The following is a 17,744-nucleotide window of genomic DNA, read 5'->3' as shown; positions in this document are numbered from 1 at the left end:
ACTAGACCACATATCACATGGGAAACTTATTTTATTTTATTTTTTTGACATTTCCATCATTTTCTTTTGTTTTTTCTAAAACTGAAAAGGCGGTCAGGGGGGTAGAGTTTGAAAATGGGACCTTTAGTACCGGTTCGTGCCATGAACCGGTACTAATGCCTCAAAGCCCATTAGTACCGGTTGGTGGCACCAACCGGGACTAAAGGTCTAACCTTTAGTCCCGGTTGGTACCACCAACCGGTACTAATGGGCATCGCACCCTTTAGTCCCGGTTCGTGGCACCAACCGGGACTAAAGGGCCCAGGTGAACTGGGACTAATGCCTTAGCCGCACGAACCGGGACCAATGCTCACATTAGTCCCGGTTCGTGACTGAACCAGGACTAATGTGAATATTGCCGTATGACGAAAGCCCTGTTTTGTACTAGTGTCCGTAAGCAGTTAGTTGTTCCTGATGAAAAGAATGTGATTATGGATCAAATAAACATGGTTACAATTAATTCATAGTGTTGTGTTTCGTGGGGAGGGATTGTTAACTGTATTTATTTTATTTTGGAATCATGCCTGCATCATTATTTGAGAAGAATGTGGTGGGCAATCTGTTGCATGAACTAATTGTGTATGAACACTTTTATTTGCACACAGAGTTAGGATTTGGGCCACCGACCCATGCAGGGCGCATGTGTATACTCAATTTGATAGGTGTACTGTTACATTTAGTTGGTTACTGACTTTTTATAATAATTTTGTCCATCAGGTATTCATGTGGTATAACTATCACGTGCCTGATCATATTCCTGTGGTACCCTGCAACTTATGTGCTTGTGTTGAACATTACATGTGCTTAAGATTTATTAAACCATGGAATAGATATGGAAAATTAGCATAGAACTATAGATACTGTTTAGGCCTTGTGTACTTATGTTCAGATTGAAAAATTCATGTATCATGTCCTTCTGTAAGAAACTTTCTAATCCAAATGATTGGAGTGCAATCGTTTGGCCATACAAAAGCATAGAGGAATTGTAAGTAATGTGGTCGATGCTCGATAGTATCAGGTTCGTGTGAGGCAGTCCCTATGAAGTACATCGACAAGACAGATGAATTGCGGCACTTATTAGTATGCTTCCTGATTATGGCTCCGTAGTTGGCTCTTCTTTATTATGTCCCGTTCTTATTACCTCCTCTTATGTGTTCTTATTTTTGGTATCGAACTTCGTGTCGAATGGTTATCTTTTGCGGTCGTATGAATGCACTGAGCTTGATCCTGCCTTATAAACTTATGTTGATCTTAAGCTCTATCACAATTAAATGTTTCTTTACTTTATTATCCTCTATAAGTGCAAATGTTATACCTGGTTTCTACTAATATAGTGTTATATGCTTCGGTAAAATGCTGAGACCGGCACCCTCGCGCCAAGGCGCGATTCCGATCTAGTGTGTGTAATGGGTAGTTGCATGCATGACACACCATGTAGTGATAGGCCGGCCCATGTACGCAATTAGTCATGGCACCTGAGTGGCCCACCATCGCCCAACCGTTTCCTTCCTCCTCTGCTCTCTCTTCTCTGCTCTGCTCCGCTCCCGACGACGGCGGCGACGGCGCGGAGACACCGGATGGCGGGCAAGGGTGAAGGCGCGTCGTCTTCGGGCTGCTGTGCTCCACGGCCGGCATGGTCGCCCGGCGTCTCCTCCGTCGCTGGAACTGGAAGCAAGCGCCACCGGGTCAGGTCGGTCAGGTTCCATCCCTTCCCACCCGCATGCCCGCCATGTGCTTGTGCTTATGCCCACAACGTTCGTTCCGCCGCGACCTACCTAGCTCGACGAGAGGGAGAGAGCCCGCTATGTCATGTCCACGCTCGCTTGCCGCAGTGGCTCCCGCTGCTTTGGCCAGGACAAGACTAGATTGGCAGCAGCTACGGACGGATGCCATCCAACTTATCATCTTGACTAGTCTTGCTAACAAATACTTCCTCCATCCTAAAATAAGTGTCTCAACTTTGTACTAACTCTAGTATAAATTTATACTAAGTTCAAGACACTTATTTTGGGACGGAGGGAGTATGTTGGGACGGAGCAGAGAGAGCTCATGTGCGATGCCGGCACCGCCTCTAGCTTTGCTCTCGGCCCAGCGCAAGAAAAGGTCTGGGCCAGACTGCCCATTCCATGCCATTGTACCAACACGCCACCATCACAATCACCCAATGCTTCTCTCCCTGTACGTCAGCTTGCTTGCGCCCATACTACGTACACTCTGGCTGCATCATCGGGTTTTCACAAAAAAATTGGCCAGACTTCTCAAACCAACTTAACTTCAGGGCTCTCTCACCGACTCGGCCCAACCCAACCCCCCTTTTGCAGCTAGCTAGGATCAGGCAGGCGGCAGCGGCATCCATCACCGGCGGACCATCAAGGTATGTACTAGTGCACACTCCTCTCCTTTAATTTGCAGCTACCAACAGCCTGTTTACCGTCGGTTTCCTTTTGATTCCTTGATGCAGGCGCCGTTGTCCATCCCTGCATCCGGCCAGGGGATGGCCGAGACCGCCCTCGGCGCCGCACAATGGGTGGTGTGCAAGGCGCTAGCCCCCATTGCCGATGGCGTGCTGGAGGCTTGGGCGGCCAGCAGGACATTTGGTCTCAACATCCAGGCCCTCAGAACGGAACTGGAGAAGGTGCAGGCCACGCTCGAAATAGCTGCCACCAAGGAGCTCCCCGGGCTGGCCACGGAGAAGATGCTGCAGAAGCTGTGGGACTCGGCGCACAATGCCGAGGACTTGCTGGACGAGCTGGACTACTTCCGCATCCACGACGAGCTTCACGGCACGTACGATGCTGCCGACCAGCCCGGCGACGGTGTCCTCCGTGACCTCGCCTGTGATGCTCGCCACACAATCAAAGATCTTGGCAAACTGATCAACTATTTCCCATGGCAGCGTGCTGAGCTCCAGCAGAGGTCACGTGGCGATTCGTTCTCAGCATCAGATGCCAACCAGGAGGTCAGCGGATGCATGTCCAGCCTCGGTAAACTGCTCCTTTCCTCATGTTCTCCACATCCACATGTTCGTGGTGATGAAGATCATGGCAATGCGCAAGAAGCACCAATGCCTGAGTTTAATAGGGCTGATTTCTCCCAAAGGATGAAGGACACTGTAGAGCAACTAAAGGTTATGCGTAATGATGTTAAGGATATCCTGCAGACTTGTGGCCCTAGAACTGTCCTAGACATTGCTCAGCGTCGTGCCACCACCACACCTCAGAGTGCAGAGCCAAAACTGTATGGGAGGGACCATGTCATGAATAATATGATACATGATATCACCGAGGGTCAATACTGTGACAAGGGTCTAACTGTGCTTCCGGTTATTGGTCCGGGGGGAATGGGGAAGACAATTATGATACAACACATATATAACAACCAACAAGTGCAGAATCATTTTCCAGTCAGGATTTGGATATGTGTGTCGTTCAATTTCAACCTGGGTAAGGTGCTAGAACAGATTAAAGAAGATACCCTTACGGTTGAAGGTGAAAATGGGTGTAGTACAACACAAGAGCTGATTGAACACAGATTGAAACACAAAAGATTCTTACTTGTATTGGATGATATATGGCAGTTTAATGATGTGGATGACTGGAAAAAACTATTATTGATACTCGGCAAGTCACAAGAAAGGGTTCCATGGTTCTAGTCACAACTCGGCAAAAAGAAATAGCAGACCAGGTTAAGAAAAGTGCAGATCCAAAAGAACTGAACGGTTTAGAACCTGGAGAGTTTAAGAAGTTATTCCTTGTATATGTCTTTGATGTTGAGAAATGTCCAGGGGATAAACGTTTTTTGCTTGACACTGGAGATAAGATAATGGGAAAACTAAAGGGTTCCCCTCTTGCAGCAAAGACCGTTGGTAGATTACTGAGGACAGACCCTAGTTTGGCTCATTGGAGAAGGGTCCTAAACAGTAAACAATGGGCGAACCAGACCAATGGAATTATGCTTGCCTTGGAGCTTAGCTATGGCTTTCTTCCTTTCCATTTGCAACGGTGTTTTTCCTATTCTGCATTATTTCCTGAAGATTACCGTTTCAGAAGCTGTGAGCTCATCAGCCTATGGATTGGACTAGATATTTTGACACCTTCCGATCGAAACCCAACCTTTGAAGGCATAGGTCTGAGCATTTTGAATGATTTAGTCATCCATGGATTTTTCAGAGAATATAAAACTGATGGTGGTCTCCGATATGTTATGCATGATTTACTGCATGAGTTGGCATTGAAGGTTGCATCACATGATTGTGTTCGTTTTCGTCTCCCTGATGTTGGATCGGTAGAAATTAAGCCATCCACCCGACACTTGTCTATAAGTATAGAGAACTTGGGTGAATATAATGGTAAAAAGTTAAAGAGGGAATTGGAAAAGCTGAAGACAACATTGAAGGTTGAACATTTGCAAACACTGATGTTATTTGGAGAAATGGATGAAGGTTTTGCTAAGATATTTAGTGATTTTCTCGGGGAAGCAAATGCTCTTCATGTTCTTTATTTGCCCCTCCTGAAGTATCCCGTGGAGTCCATGTTACATAATTTTTCAGGACTTGTCCACCTACGATTCCTATGTCTAGGGTGTTTGCCAATTAACATCTCTAAATTTTATCATCTAAGGGTTCTAGATCTTAAGTCATGGTCTGGCAGTGGTGATTTTCCTGAAGACACGAGCAACCTTGCAAAATTGTGCCATTATTATACCCCAAGAGATGATAAGCTTCATTATGATATATGTAATGTGGGAAAACTTCAGCTCTTGGAAAAGTTGAAGGTATTTCGGGTCAATAAAAAAATAAAGGATTTGAACCAAAGCAACTAGAGCCATTGACCAAGCTATGGGAGCTTGGCATCTACAACCTTGAGAAAATACATACAAAAAAAGAAGCAGCTCAAGCAAAACTGTTTGAGAAAAAATACTTGAGGAGGTTAACATTGGATTGGGATAGTAAGCGATCTAGTGATGAGCCTGGTGTGGAAACAATGGTTCTTGAGTGCCTTTGACCACATGAAAATCTTGAAGTGTTGTGCATTAGAGGGCACAGAGGCCCCACTTGTCCAACATGGCTGGGTGATGAGCTTGCTGTTGAAGCTCTACAATCTCTTTGTCTTGTTGGTGTTTCTTGGAAGGTTTTCCCTTCTTTACAGAACATGGGGGATCTTTGTGAGCTTGAGATACAGGACTGTCCAGAATTCTTGTCCGTGATTCCCACCTCCTGGATTGAGAGTTTGCGCCGCGTCACGATTGAATGTGTCAAGCTACTAAAGAGGTTTGCATACTCAAAATCATCAAATGGAGCACACTTGGAAATCATTGGATGGGGTGATCTGCAAAGCTTAGACCAAGTGTTAGTTTTTGATAAAGAAACAGGTCTTGAGAAGCTGACACTCGAGAGATGCCCACCTTTGGAGTTGAAGCACCTTCTGATGCTAACCTCGCTGAAGACACTGATTGTAAGGCATTCAGATGGTCTGGCTGGTCTGGCTGGACCACTAGGAGGTCTGGGTGATGTGGAATGGCAGCTCCCTGTTGAGCACATCGAGATCTGCCACTTAAATGGTAATAGTTGGAATGAATTGACAGAGCTCTTCCCACACCTCCCAAAGCTCTCCAAATTGGAGATACGGGATTGTAAAAACATAAAACAGCTGGTAGTGGGGGTGGATCTGCGACAAACAGCATCAGAGATGGGGGGAGGTGAAATAACAGCAGCAACAGAGGAAGAGGACGATGGAGTGCTGCTCTTCCCAGCTCATCTCTGTGACTCACTACAGAAATTGAAGTTCCTTTTCTGCCCAGAGCTGGTCCTGGTGAACCCGCCAACGCTTGTTCCTGGAGGAGGATGGCTCCAAGCCTTGCGATCCCTCCAGAGATTAAGCATAAAGTATTGCCCAAAGTTTCTATCCGCCTTCTCGTTTTCCAGTCAAATCTTCCCTTCCTCCCTGCAATTCCTGGAGCTTACGAAATTAGAAGGGATGGGGACACTAGAGCCTCTCTCAAACCTTTCTTCTCTTACCAGATTAGTATTGGAATTTTGTGGAAAGGATCTCAAATGTCAGGGATTGCAGTCTCTCCTTACCACCGGGGGCCAGCTAAACGAATTGGAAGTCAGGGGCAGCCATATATTCTTTGCTAATTGGGATCCAAATCCCAGACGGGCTTTGGAGGATGTTGAAGGAGGAGAAGAGCAGCCAACACAGCTTGTTTCATCCACACTGCGGAAGCTTTGCACAGATGACACAGCAGGGCTCCTTGCTGCACCAATCTGCAGCTTCCTTTCTTCCTCTCTCACCAAGCTGAAACTTCATGGGTATGGGCATGAAGGGATGGAGCGCTTCAGCAAGGAGCAAGAGGATGCCCTTCAGCTCCTCTCCTCCCTCCAGAAACTTGAGTTTAGGCATTTCCGCCATCTTCAGCAAATCCCTGCAGGGCTATGCAACCTTACCAGCCTCAAGGTATTATCAATCAACCACTGTCCTGCCGTCTCGTCATTGCCCAGCCTCCCCAAATCACTGGAAAAGCTAGATGTCTACGACTGCAGCGAGGTGCTAAAACGGCAGTGCAGGTGGATGTTGGGAACCATCCCCAAAATCATAAGAGGATGATCCAAGGTAACACAAACATACTTTCTTGTGTTCTTCCATGTTGCCCTTTTCCTGCGACCCTACTTAATAACACTGCATTTATTCCCATCCAATGTTCAGGACAATGCCTTGGAGTTCCCTTGTACATTCTTCTAGCCCTGCAGTGCTCTGCTCTTTCCATACATACACACTTGCCACATGGGTGGCCTGAGGGTCTTGTGGATGCTGTCTTCCTTCCTGTACAAATTATCCGGTGAGTATGGAACTTCACTCCTGCTGTACCATATTATTTATATCCACTTCCGTTATACTCGCCGCAAAAAGTTAAAATGAACACTTATATACTCCCGCCGTATCAGATTTTCATTTTCTTCTCAATGATAGTGAAAATATCTCAGATTTATTTGTCAACGCCCCTTATCTTTCCACAAGGCGAGAAAACCAACGTCACTAGCAGCTAATACTTTCTGCAAGTCTCTTCTCTTTTCTTTATTTGTTTTGGTTCTATGTGTGCGGGTGTTCGTTCGATCTTGTAGGCTTCTTCATATTTGCATTTTAAATTTGGGTTATTCTTATTCATCAAGACGCGGTAGTCTACTTGCATAATTTGGGTTTCACAATCAGAATTATGGAATAAATGAGAATGAGTTAAGAACTGAAGAAACTCATATTAAGGGTATAAAATATTTTCATCCACTCTACGTTATTGTCAATACCAGGTGTTGATGCATTCTGATTTGTGATGGCTTGCTGTTCAGGTCATCTTGTGCTTCTGATGGCTTTCTGCTACTTTGCTATTAGTACCACTTGTGTCTATAGTTCTCCAAAGCTCATGAAGACTTGATGGTGTATCTGGAAAGTTCAGTTTGATGTTCAAAAGGTCATCATGGCATAATTATGGAAAGCACTCAGTTCTCAGTGTTTTGCCACTGATAAGGTTTGTATTTTTGTATCCAGTCTACATTCTACTGATACCCCAGGACAGTGTCTTTTAAGATTTCAGAAGATCCTTTCTTTCCAAGGACTACATGTCACCACAGACTGGCAGAGCTGCACAGTAAGTTTATGAGTTGATCAGAATTTGTAATACTATGGCATCATACAATCGTTGTCTCTGTCTACTCTTTGGGTTTGCAGTTTTGAACTGTCTGAGACTAAAGCTTGTAGCACTGTGTTTATTAGAATGTACAGTGCAATGGTACACACTTATCTTTTCCTACATGAACACTCTGTTTTTCAGCTCTAACTAACTATTATAAGAGGGCAGGAGTTATGTCTCGAAATCCTTCACTAAATTGCTCACCATCACCATTGTGTGTTTTCAACGTTTAGTACAGCTCACTGTAAAAATATGCAGTACTGCTGATAAAATACATTTCATTTCATGGCACCAAAAATAGGCTACCAACCTGGGCTTCAGCGGGGGCAATCATTCAGCGCATGTCCCAGCCCAGTTTATCAGGACCTTATTCCTGTTATGTTGTCCTAGAAAAACACTTTTGCAAACTAAGCCTGGTCTGTGTCTGGCAGTTCATTGCTCTCTGTTCATAAGTAATGAAATATAGTTTTTTAGTAAAAGTAATCAAGCTTGCTATTCATAAGTAATCCAAGCCAATGTTATGCTTTGCAGATATTATCAATCTGTTATCTCGGTGAAAACTGCAGTGCAGTCTGGGGAATCATTTGTGCATTTGACGTGATACAGCACGGGCCACTGCAACTACGAATTGGTCCCTAATTGGTCTGCAAATGGATTCTCCCTCTGAAGTGTCTCACGTATATCCAGCAGTGTAAGTGTCTCCTCTACTTGGGCAGAGAACTCAGCTCTCTTTTATCATACTCTAACCAAAGTAGCTCTCTTTTTGACTCTGCAAATTTAAGCTTCTTTTCATGACCTTTTATCTATTTCAGTCAGACATGCGCTGTTGGTGTCTAATCTCGGTTTATGATGTTGCTTCGTTTTGCAGGTCAATCTCCTTGGGAGCAACAGATTGAGTCGGGCAAACCGGGAATGGTGTCAAACTGCATGGTATACTGGGATCGGTGTCTCTGAATCTGAAGCCTGCCCTCATTCTATTTTTCATTGGATGCAGTGCACCAATCAAATTCCACCCTAAGCATAAACTGGTCGCTCAGAAATTGCTGCAGTCATTGCCAATAGCATCCCCGAAGGCACATATCAAGTAGTTGTTGCATGAAATATTTCGAAGGTGGCCCATCCTGTGGCTGCCGCATTGTGCAATAAAAATAGCACGGCCAGGCCTTAGTAGTTACTATTCAGATAGACAATGCTTTTTGCACTATTCTGTGCAGGTCTTGAGCCCCAAATGCTGGAAGACACAGCTGATAACTCGCACTGCAAAGGTAAGAAGGAGATTATGCTCCGAGTAGAGGGGTAATGTAATCAGCTAACAGAATGGCCGGTCAAAAATAACAAATGTGAGTAGTTGGAGAAGGCTTAGATACTGCTGAAATGTTGAGGGCACTATACCCTCCCCCCCCCCCCCCCCCCCCCCCCTCCCCTCTATTTTTTCTGAATTTACTGTTCATGCGGGTGCATATGCACCCGAGTGCACAAACTACAGTCTCGCAAGAATATGTTCCCTATGTACTCTGTCCTCCATGGAATTAATGTTATCAGTTGGATACTGAGTCGTTGCGTCCGTGCCGCCAAGACCAAACACAAAACTAAAAGTTAGACAAATTATATGAAACACGTTTTGTTAATTATCCATAAAATATAACCTTAATTTATGACATGTAACCTATAACTTGAGCTTATATTTGTCAACATCCATTATAATATACATGATACAATTCATTTAAAGTTACGTTTGCAGAAAGTGTTATCGAATATTGGTGAAAGCGCTCAAACTATTTTTGAAAGTCTATATGAGCACAAATTTCTTTTTTGTTGCTAACACATAAAGATTTTTTTTCTTTTTGCGAGAAAACTTTCAATCTATTCATCAGTTGTCAAGGCAGTACAAAGAACATCATAATTAACAAAAAATACATTCAGCTCCATAGACCTCCTAGCGACAACTGCAATAACTGAAACGAGATGAAGACACGCCGCTGTCATCGCCCCTCCCTCACCTATGGGGTGAAGACATCAAATTGACATGGATTTCGCCAAGCGATTTATGAGAATTACTTGCAAAAGATTGGTACAAAATCAGGATTGTTGGAGCAGCTGGTTTCCAAGATGACGAAACTCATCGGCACATGGCATGCGAAAAATGTATTTTTTCTAGAGCAATTGTGAGATGAGCTGGTTTCCTTTGTTTTTCCTTTTGGTGTATTTTGTTTAGTGTTTCTTTTGCTTTGCCAAAAAGGAAAAGGTCTGAACAGGAACGCCGACCGTGGGGATCGAACCCACGGCCACGTGGTTAAAAGCCACGCGCTCTACCACTGAGCTAGGTCGGCTTGATGATTCACAGACTGATTCTAAAGATTTCAATGTAAAGGTAAGCGCACGCGTTGCCACGCCGCTCGTTAGTTTTAGATTTCCTTTTCTCTCAATGGTTATCATAGCAATCCATATTTTGTGCATGCAAATGGAGGCGGTCAACAAAATCACGACCCCCAAGGGCATTGTTGGGCCGGTCATGTAGAGTGATCCTTCTGGTTTTGGAACATCGTTTAAATTCATGAACCTTTCTTTAAATTTGTGAACATTTTTCAAAACACACAAAAATGATTCTTGAATACTATTACAAAAACTAAAGGTGTTTTAATAAAAAACAAATGAAATTAAAAAAATTGGTTGGAAAACCAACCGGCGTTTTGTGTGTGACACGCAATAGACCCGTAGTGCTACCACGGGCCTACGCATTTGGCTCACAGTCATACTATTTTCTAAAACAAATAAGAAGTATCTTAATAGTAAAATCGACCAAAATAGAAAACACAGACCTAGAGAAAAAGCCCCACGTAGGTAGCTGCGGGAAGCCAGCAACGGACGACGCAGAGGGCCTCCCCGCCGAGGCAAGCTTTGGCCCCGGTCGGCTGGCGCGACCGGACCAGCTCATCGGAGGCAAAGATGCCGACAGGCGGGTCCGGCCTTCTCTCGCGCGCGGGCGAGCACGGGCACTACCGAACCCGCCGCATGATAGTGGCCCCAATCTAGCCAATGACTCACACGTAATGGACCGCAAAAGCAGGTCATCTGGGGTAGCAAGCTCGGCCAGATCAGACGACGTGAAGAGCCACCGCAGCACTCCGCCCAAAAAACGGACGGTGCGGAGGGCACTCTCTCATGCTTTATAGAAGTAACACCTCATATTTACATGAGAAAAAGGTTAAGTCTTCCTTGTTTCGTACAATTCTCAAAAGATAGAAATAGCAAAACCATAGGTTTAGAATGGCATATCTCCTACGTGAATATAAAATTACATGAATTTGGGTCAAAGAGCGTTTGATATCACATAGCAACAAGTTTGAGCTCGTCGGCGGATGTCTTTCTTCTTTACAGCTTCGGGTTCCATGTCAGTGGCCAGGTTGGCTGGTGGTGCCCATGTCATATGGGTTGGGCTGTATCGATTTTTGCCCGGTTTTTCGCCAATTAACCGGGCAATTCTTTTTTTCTTAATCAATGAAAACGGCAAGTCTTTTGCCTCATTTAAAAAAAATCCTCGGGTGCATATGAATTTCGTAGGAAAAAATTCCTAACAATTTCAATCCTGTAAAACAAACAACCAACGTACTAGGAAACATTGCAAAGCGTCCAGCAGGGCTGCAGTTCAGAGGCTGGACATTCCCTTCTTCAAGTAAAACATACCCCGGTACACGCGGTGGATTTTAGGACATCTCAGCCGTCCGATCCGATACAGGTACATCTCCCAACAGTTTTTAGTTCAGAGGACTTCTCGATCAGATCTCCTGCCCCGACCCGTGCTCACGCCGCCGCCTGCTGTGGACTCGAGCTTCCGTCCACGCCCCTCGCCTCGCCATTCGCCGCCCCGACGACAAGGAGCCCAGGGCAGCCGGACCGGCGCCTCCATCCGACCCCGCGGCCATCGTCCGCTGCGCCGCCGCCTCCAAACGGCTCCGCGGCGCCATCATCGACCAGGACTTCCGCCGCAGGCTGGCCCTCCGCGCCGCAGCCAACGGCGGCTTCAACCCAGACCTCCTCCGCGGCGTCTCCTACTGGAGCCAGAGCTGGGACGGCAGTCCCCCCAAGCAGGTGGCCCGGAAGACCTTACCGCCACAATCCTTCCCCGCCCGCTTCAATGCCAGCCTCGAGCTCGAGCCCGTGGCCTGGCGGGACGGCCTCGTCGTCCTCCGTCACGACCGTCATCCTTTACCCAAGTTCAGGGTGTGCAACAGCTTCACCGGCGACGCCTCCGACGTCCCTCCTATTAGAATTAATGGGCTAGACCCATAGCAATTTCTGAAATCTCAAAGCCCATGTGTAAAATGGCAAGTGGTGGTGCTAAGTTTAGTCCCACCCCGGAAGTTGAAGAAGAGTTGGACCTCTTTATATAGTGGGTTCTCTCCATCACTATAAGTGGTGTGTGAGAAGATAAAGGGAAAACCACACGCGCGCGCTCGCTCGCCCCTGGTCGTGGCAAGGCGAGTATACGAATTAGAAACTGAGTCGGTTTGGGATTGTGGTCGCGACACAATACTGCCTCTGGTCCTAATATATATACAGCTACCGGCTGCGGCCAGAGACATACCGAAAAACACCTAGGGTTTTGCCTCATCTCACAACTTGCGCCGCCATCGTAGTCTACTCCATCCCAAACGCCGGCGTGCATCGGCGCGTGGGAGAGACTGCTCAAATTCGTCATCACGGGTCGTCTTCCGTCCAAGTCGGGCGGTGCTACTCATCGTCGTATTCATCGCCGTCAGCAGCAGATCGTCGCCAACATCGTCATCAACACTGTCACACCCATAACGATCAGTACGTCGAACATCCTCTGTTCATGTCTGTTTCTACAACTATTGTTACGTGTTTGCTGCTGTTATGCATGTCTTGCTGTTCTTCTAGTTTGCTAGATTATTGCATGCTAGTACCTCTTCTAGTCATGAATTATTTACTGTAATTAATCATGAACTTGCCTAATATTCCAACAATCCAAAAACCTAATTATAGGCAATTTCCTGAGTTAACTATGGCTGGATTCGCTGATGCACTGAGGCCGGATAAGTTTACCGGTGTGCACTTTAAGAGGTGGCAGGTGAAGACCACGCTCTGGCTTACTGCTCTGAAAGTTTTCCACGCTAGTGTTGGTGCTCCAGAGGGAATGACCGACGAAGATCGGAGAAAATTCCAGGAAGCCAATACTATGTTTGTGGGATGCATTCTGAGTGTTCTTGCTGACCGTCTGTGTGATGTGTACATGCACATAAATGACGGAAAGATTCTGTGAGATGCACTGAATGCAAAATTCGGTGCAACAGATGCAGGCGGTGAACTGTATATCATGGAGAGTTTTCATGACTACAAGATGGTGAATAACCGTTCTGTGGTTGAACAAACTCATGAGATACAGTGCATTGTGAAGGAACTTGAACTCCTTAAATGTGTTCTACCCGACAAATTCGTGGCTGGGTGCATGATTGCAAAGTTGCCTCCTTCATGGAGGAATTTCGCCACAACTCTGAAGCATAAGAGACAGGAGATATCAGTTGAAAATCTGATTGCATCTCTTGATGTTGAAGAAAAAGCTCGGGCTAAAGATACTACTGAAAAAGGAGGTGAGATTCAACCTACTGCTAACATGGTGCAGAGGTACCCACAGAACAAGAACAAAGGGAAGAACAAACCTGTTTTCAACAAGCCTACCAAGACTACTACCTTCAAGAAGAAGAAGTTCAACAAGGCTGAGCTAGAGTGCTACGCCTGTGGGAAGCCTGGACACTTTTCCAAGGAATGCCCTGAATGTGCAGACTGCAGAGGGAAAACAAGCTCCAAGACTGTCAACATGGTGACTGTCGTGGAATTGTCACGACAGATGTCCTCGAGCTAGAACTTAGTCGTGGAGCCATCGCTACTAGGAAGCTTGAAGGTGTTAAGAGGGACAAGGAACACGAGGGTTTATACTGGTTCGGCCCCTTACGGTGAAGGTAAAAGCCTACGTCTAGTTTGCGGTGGTATTGATTAGGGTTTCGATGACCAGGGAGCTTAACTGCTATACCTGGCTCTCGACGAGATTGTTGTTGTCCCTAAGCCGCTGCCGGGTCGTCCCTTTATATAGGGAGGCTGACGCCCTGCAGCTCTCAGAGTCCCGGCCGGCTCATAAGAGTGTCCGGCTCGGACTCTTAACTATTCTTGCCTTACACTACAAGTTCTACCATAATAATAATTGTAACTACGGGCCTTAAGCCATATCCGGGTCTTAAGCCCATCTTCGGCCCACCGTCTTTAAGCTTGGCGTCGGGCTTTTGGCAATGACCATTAGAGTAACCCGGCCCCTCCTGGCGGGTGACTCTAAGGTCTATATCCTCAACATTAGGCCCCAGATTGATTTGAGCCGGCTCATGTCAATCTTCAATCCTTTCGACAGAAAATCGCCGGCTTACAATTGTGTGAAGGCCATAACCCGGCGTGACGTCATCCTCTGGACTCCGGATAATCCGCCGTGACGTCATCTTCCATTAAGCCCGTTTTTTACTCCGCCAGATCCGCAACGGATCTTTACCTTTACTGTCATCCCGAAAATCGAGGCGTTTCGTGGGAAGATAACCACGCCGTGGACTCCTTGATTCTCGTGCCCACTTATGAGCTCGCCCTTATAAATAGGCCGGCCCGATGGGCTTCTCCGCCACCCTTCTTCCTCCTCGCGCCACTGCTCCTCCTCTACTCGAGCTCGAACTCTGCCGCCGCCGCCTCGCCCCCGGTCTTCGTCAACCTCGGCCGCTGCATCACCCTGACTTGGTCCAGACAAACGGCGGCAACCTCCGCTCCTCTTCAGCATCAGTGAGTCCTCGCTACTCCATAGGGCAGATCCGCACTAGGGCTTCATAGTTCTTCCTCTGTTCTTCGTAGTTCCTCGCGGCCCGCAGTAGATTTGAATTTTACTGCCTCCTTTTGATCTTAGTATAGGGTAGAACTAGTGCGGAGGCTGTTTAGCATTCATCTCAAATCCAAGTAAGCCTCGTTTTACTGCATAAGAGCCTTGTTCGAGCTTAAGAACTTCCTCGCGTCTGTTTCTAGGTCTAGAAACTTTTCTTTTGCTCGACCATTTTGATCCAAAATAGTTACTGCAATGTGTGAAACCTGTTTTACCACACTTAGTAAAAAACTGCAATCATTGAATCACGGCGGTTTAGATTTCCGGTTTAAAGAAACCACACGCCGTAGAACCTTCCGGCTTAAAGAAAACCATGCTCCGTAGAACCCTCCGGCTTAAAGAAAATTATGCGCCATAAAATTTTCCGGCTCAGCTGTGATAAGGCCGTAGACAATCAAATTACTCTTAATACCTCTGCGGCTTAAGTAACCCGCTGTTCTTAGGTATATACCATTAGTCCCCTTCACAAGCCGCCACCTTGACTTTGAACTGTAGATTTCCTCCGGCTTATAATTAATCCGGACGTTTTCCTTTTGTCATAGACTGCCGACTTTCACCATGCCTCCCAAAGCTCCCAAAGCCTCCATCACTTGCAACTGGATGAGGTCCAATGTCACCAGTGAGACCCTAGCAGATTTTGTCAAGTCTGGATATCTGCCCAAGAAGGACGTCATGTCCTACCGTGCCCCTGACCCGTCAGAAGAGAGACCACAGCCAAAGGACGGGGAGGTAGTGATTTTTGCAGATCATATGAGCCGGGGCTTCGCACCGCCCGGCTCAAAGTTTTTCAGAGACGTTCTAAACTTCTTCAACCTGCGGCCTCAGGACATAGGACCCAACTCAGTGTCCAATATCTGCAACTTCCAAGTATTCTGCGAGGTTTACCTTGGAGAAGAACCTAGTCTGCTGCTCTTCAGAGAGCTTTTTTACTTGAACCGTCAGAATGAGTGCGCCAATGGGCCAAGTCTGGAGTTAGGTGGCATCTCCATCCAGCGGCGAAGGGACTGCCTTTTCCCATACGCAGAGCCGCCAAGCCACCCCAAAGATTGGAATCTGACGTGGTTCTACTGCCAAGACACGTCGCCGGCTGATGAAAGTCCGTTGCCCGGCTTTTGCCCCTCTCGTCTGGAGTCAACACACCCACTGTCTGACAAGCTGACGCAAGCAGAGCGCCAGCCTCTACTCCCCACCATAAACAAGATCAAGGCTCTTTTGGGCAATGGTCTCAACGGAATCGATCTGGTCTGGGTCTGGATCTCCTGGCGGGTGATCCCATTAAGCCGCCGCCCCGGCTTAATGTGCGAGTACACAGGACGAAAGGATGACCCCAGAGACACAGCCGCAATGATCTTCCGGAAGATGTTGCAGAGGAGATGACCAAGGCTCTCTTGAACGAGAGCCTGGCAGACTGCGGGAGGACCGGGTTAGCCCCCTTCTGCAAGACCAACCCAGCCCCAGCGGTAAGCCACTGCTTTAAACATTTTACCTTTGTCCACAGATAACCTTCATCTGGATCTTTAAGAAATCATCATTGTATTTTTCAGGCTGACGACAAGTTTTGGCGGGTCAAGTATGACCATGACGCGGCCAAGAAGGCCAGAAAGGCGAAGAAAGCCGCCAAGAAAGCCGCTCCCCGTAAGAAGGGAAGTAGGCCCACTGCTTCGGAGCTGTTGCAGCTAAGTGACAGCTCCGAGTCTGAGGTAATTCCTAAACCTGTAAGCTCTTGTTATACTTGTTGTTTTAGTTCTGTCCGCCTTATCAATGATGTTTATCAACAGGAGGACACCGGAGCCAGTAACCCGGTGGTTGAAGAGGTAACAATACTTTCCTCCGACTCGGAGCCCTTGCCACGGCTGAAAACCCGAAGAGTAACCCGGAAAGTAAGCTTTTCCCATCCTTTAGCTTACCAAGATCCTCAATTTATTTTGAAGCGACAGGTTCATGAGAGCCGGCGGCATACCCGGACCAACAAGGACACTGACCTCTCCTCCGGGTTACCTGAGGCATCAAGGAAACGCCGGACCGAGGTGACCGCAAACTTGTACCCTTTTCATCCTTTTGCGGGTGTTATACGCCAACCGCTTAATTCTTCTGACTCAAATTATCAGGAGACTTCCCCTTCTTCCGGTGATTCTATGCAGTCGAATCTGCCGGCTTTCAAGACCGTGCCCGGGTAATGATAACCATCTCATGTTGTTCTGATCTTTACTCATACTTTTTGTACTAACCTTTGTTGTTCTTTCAGTGCCCAGGCAAAGCTCACCAAGAGGGCGAAGAAAACCAAGTCGGCCGGAGAGCCGGATTTGCCTGAACCGGAGGTGACGGTTCAAGAACCGCCAGCTGCCTCCGCCCCCGAAGCCACCGCTCCAATCGACAAGGCACCCATAGAAGCTTCTGCTGACCCGGAGGCCTCCGGCTCGGCTCAGCCAACAAATGACCCAGACGTGGAAATCACCCGGACGAAATTTGTTGAGCCGGGGAGGCCTACGGCACTGGCCAAGTGCTCTGCCAAGGGGGAATTACTGCAGCCCCGCCGGGTCAGTCTGGATCTAACTGACTATGCCAACCTGAGCATCGGAGAGCTCGTCTCCGGCTACGTCAGCCAAGTGCACAAGAGCCGGGACGCAGAGGTTGCCATGGTGACCCAGATCCAGCAGAAATCTAAGGTATTATCTTTCTGTCCTCTTACTTACTGCATAGTTACCTTTACCATGCTAGCCCCCAAGTCGACGACTTATGATTGAATGTGTTGTAGACTTAGATTCCGACTTGCTTCCATAAACCGGTAATTTGTAGATAGGAACAGTCGATACACATTAGCCCCCAAGTGCCAAGTGTCTTTGCTTGGAAAACACTTATCTTCCGGCTTGCTTCCATGAACCGGAAATTGGTAAATAGAAACGTTGAACATACATTAGCCCCCAAGTGTCAAGTGTCTTTGCTTGGAAAACACTTGGGACTTTAAATTTGTATAGTAACTGTTTATGTCATAACCCGGACATTTATACAGGCTGCTGGCAAGAAGCTTGAGGCCGACCTCGCTGATCTCAAGAACCGGCTGAAGATGCAAGAGATGGAGACCCGGAAGGCAAATGCC

At 47.0% G+C, this 17,744-nt stretch overlaps 1 non-coding gene and 1 pseudogene across 1 annotated transcript; one reads left to right on the top strand and one right to left on the bottom strand.

Annotated features, from left to right (window-relative positions):
• The first annotated feature begins 1,548 nt into the window (after positions 1-1,548).
• On the top strand, positions 1,549-9,104 carry LOC109766009 (disease resistance protein RGA2-like; annotated as a pseudogene).
• An 876-nt stretch (positions 9,105-9,980) lies between these two features.
• TRNAK-UUU (transfer RNA lysine (anticodon UUU)) lies at positions 9,981-10,052 on the bottom strand. The gene has a single exon. It is a non-coding gene; the product is annotated as a tRNA-Lys (tRNA).
• Positions 10,053-17,744: the final 7,692 nt, after the last annotated feature.

This window comes from Aegilops tauschii, chromosome 5 (assembly GCF_002575655.3).
Source record: "Aegilops tauschii subsp. strangulata cultivar AL8/78 chromosome 5, Aet v6.0, whole genome shotgun sequence".
Taxonomy (NCBI): domain Eukaryota; kingdom Viridiplantae; phylum Streptophyta; class Magnoliopsida; order Poales; family Poaceae; genus Aegilops; species Aegilops tauschii.
This window is presented reverse-complemented; position numbering and strand designations above follow the sequence as displayed.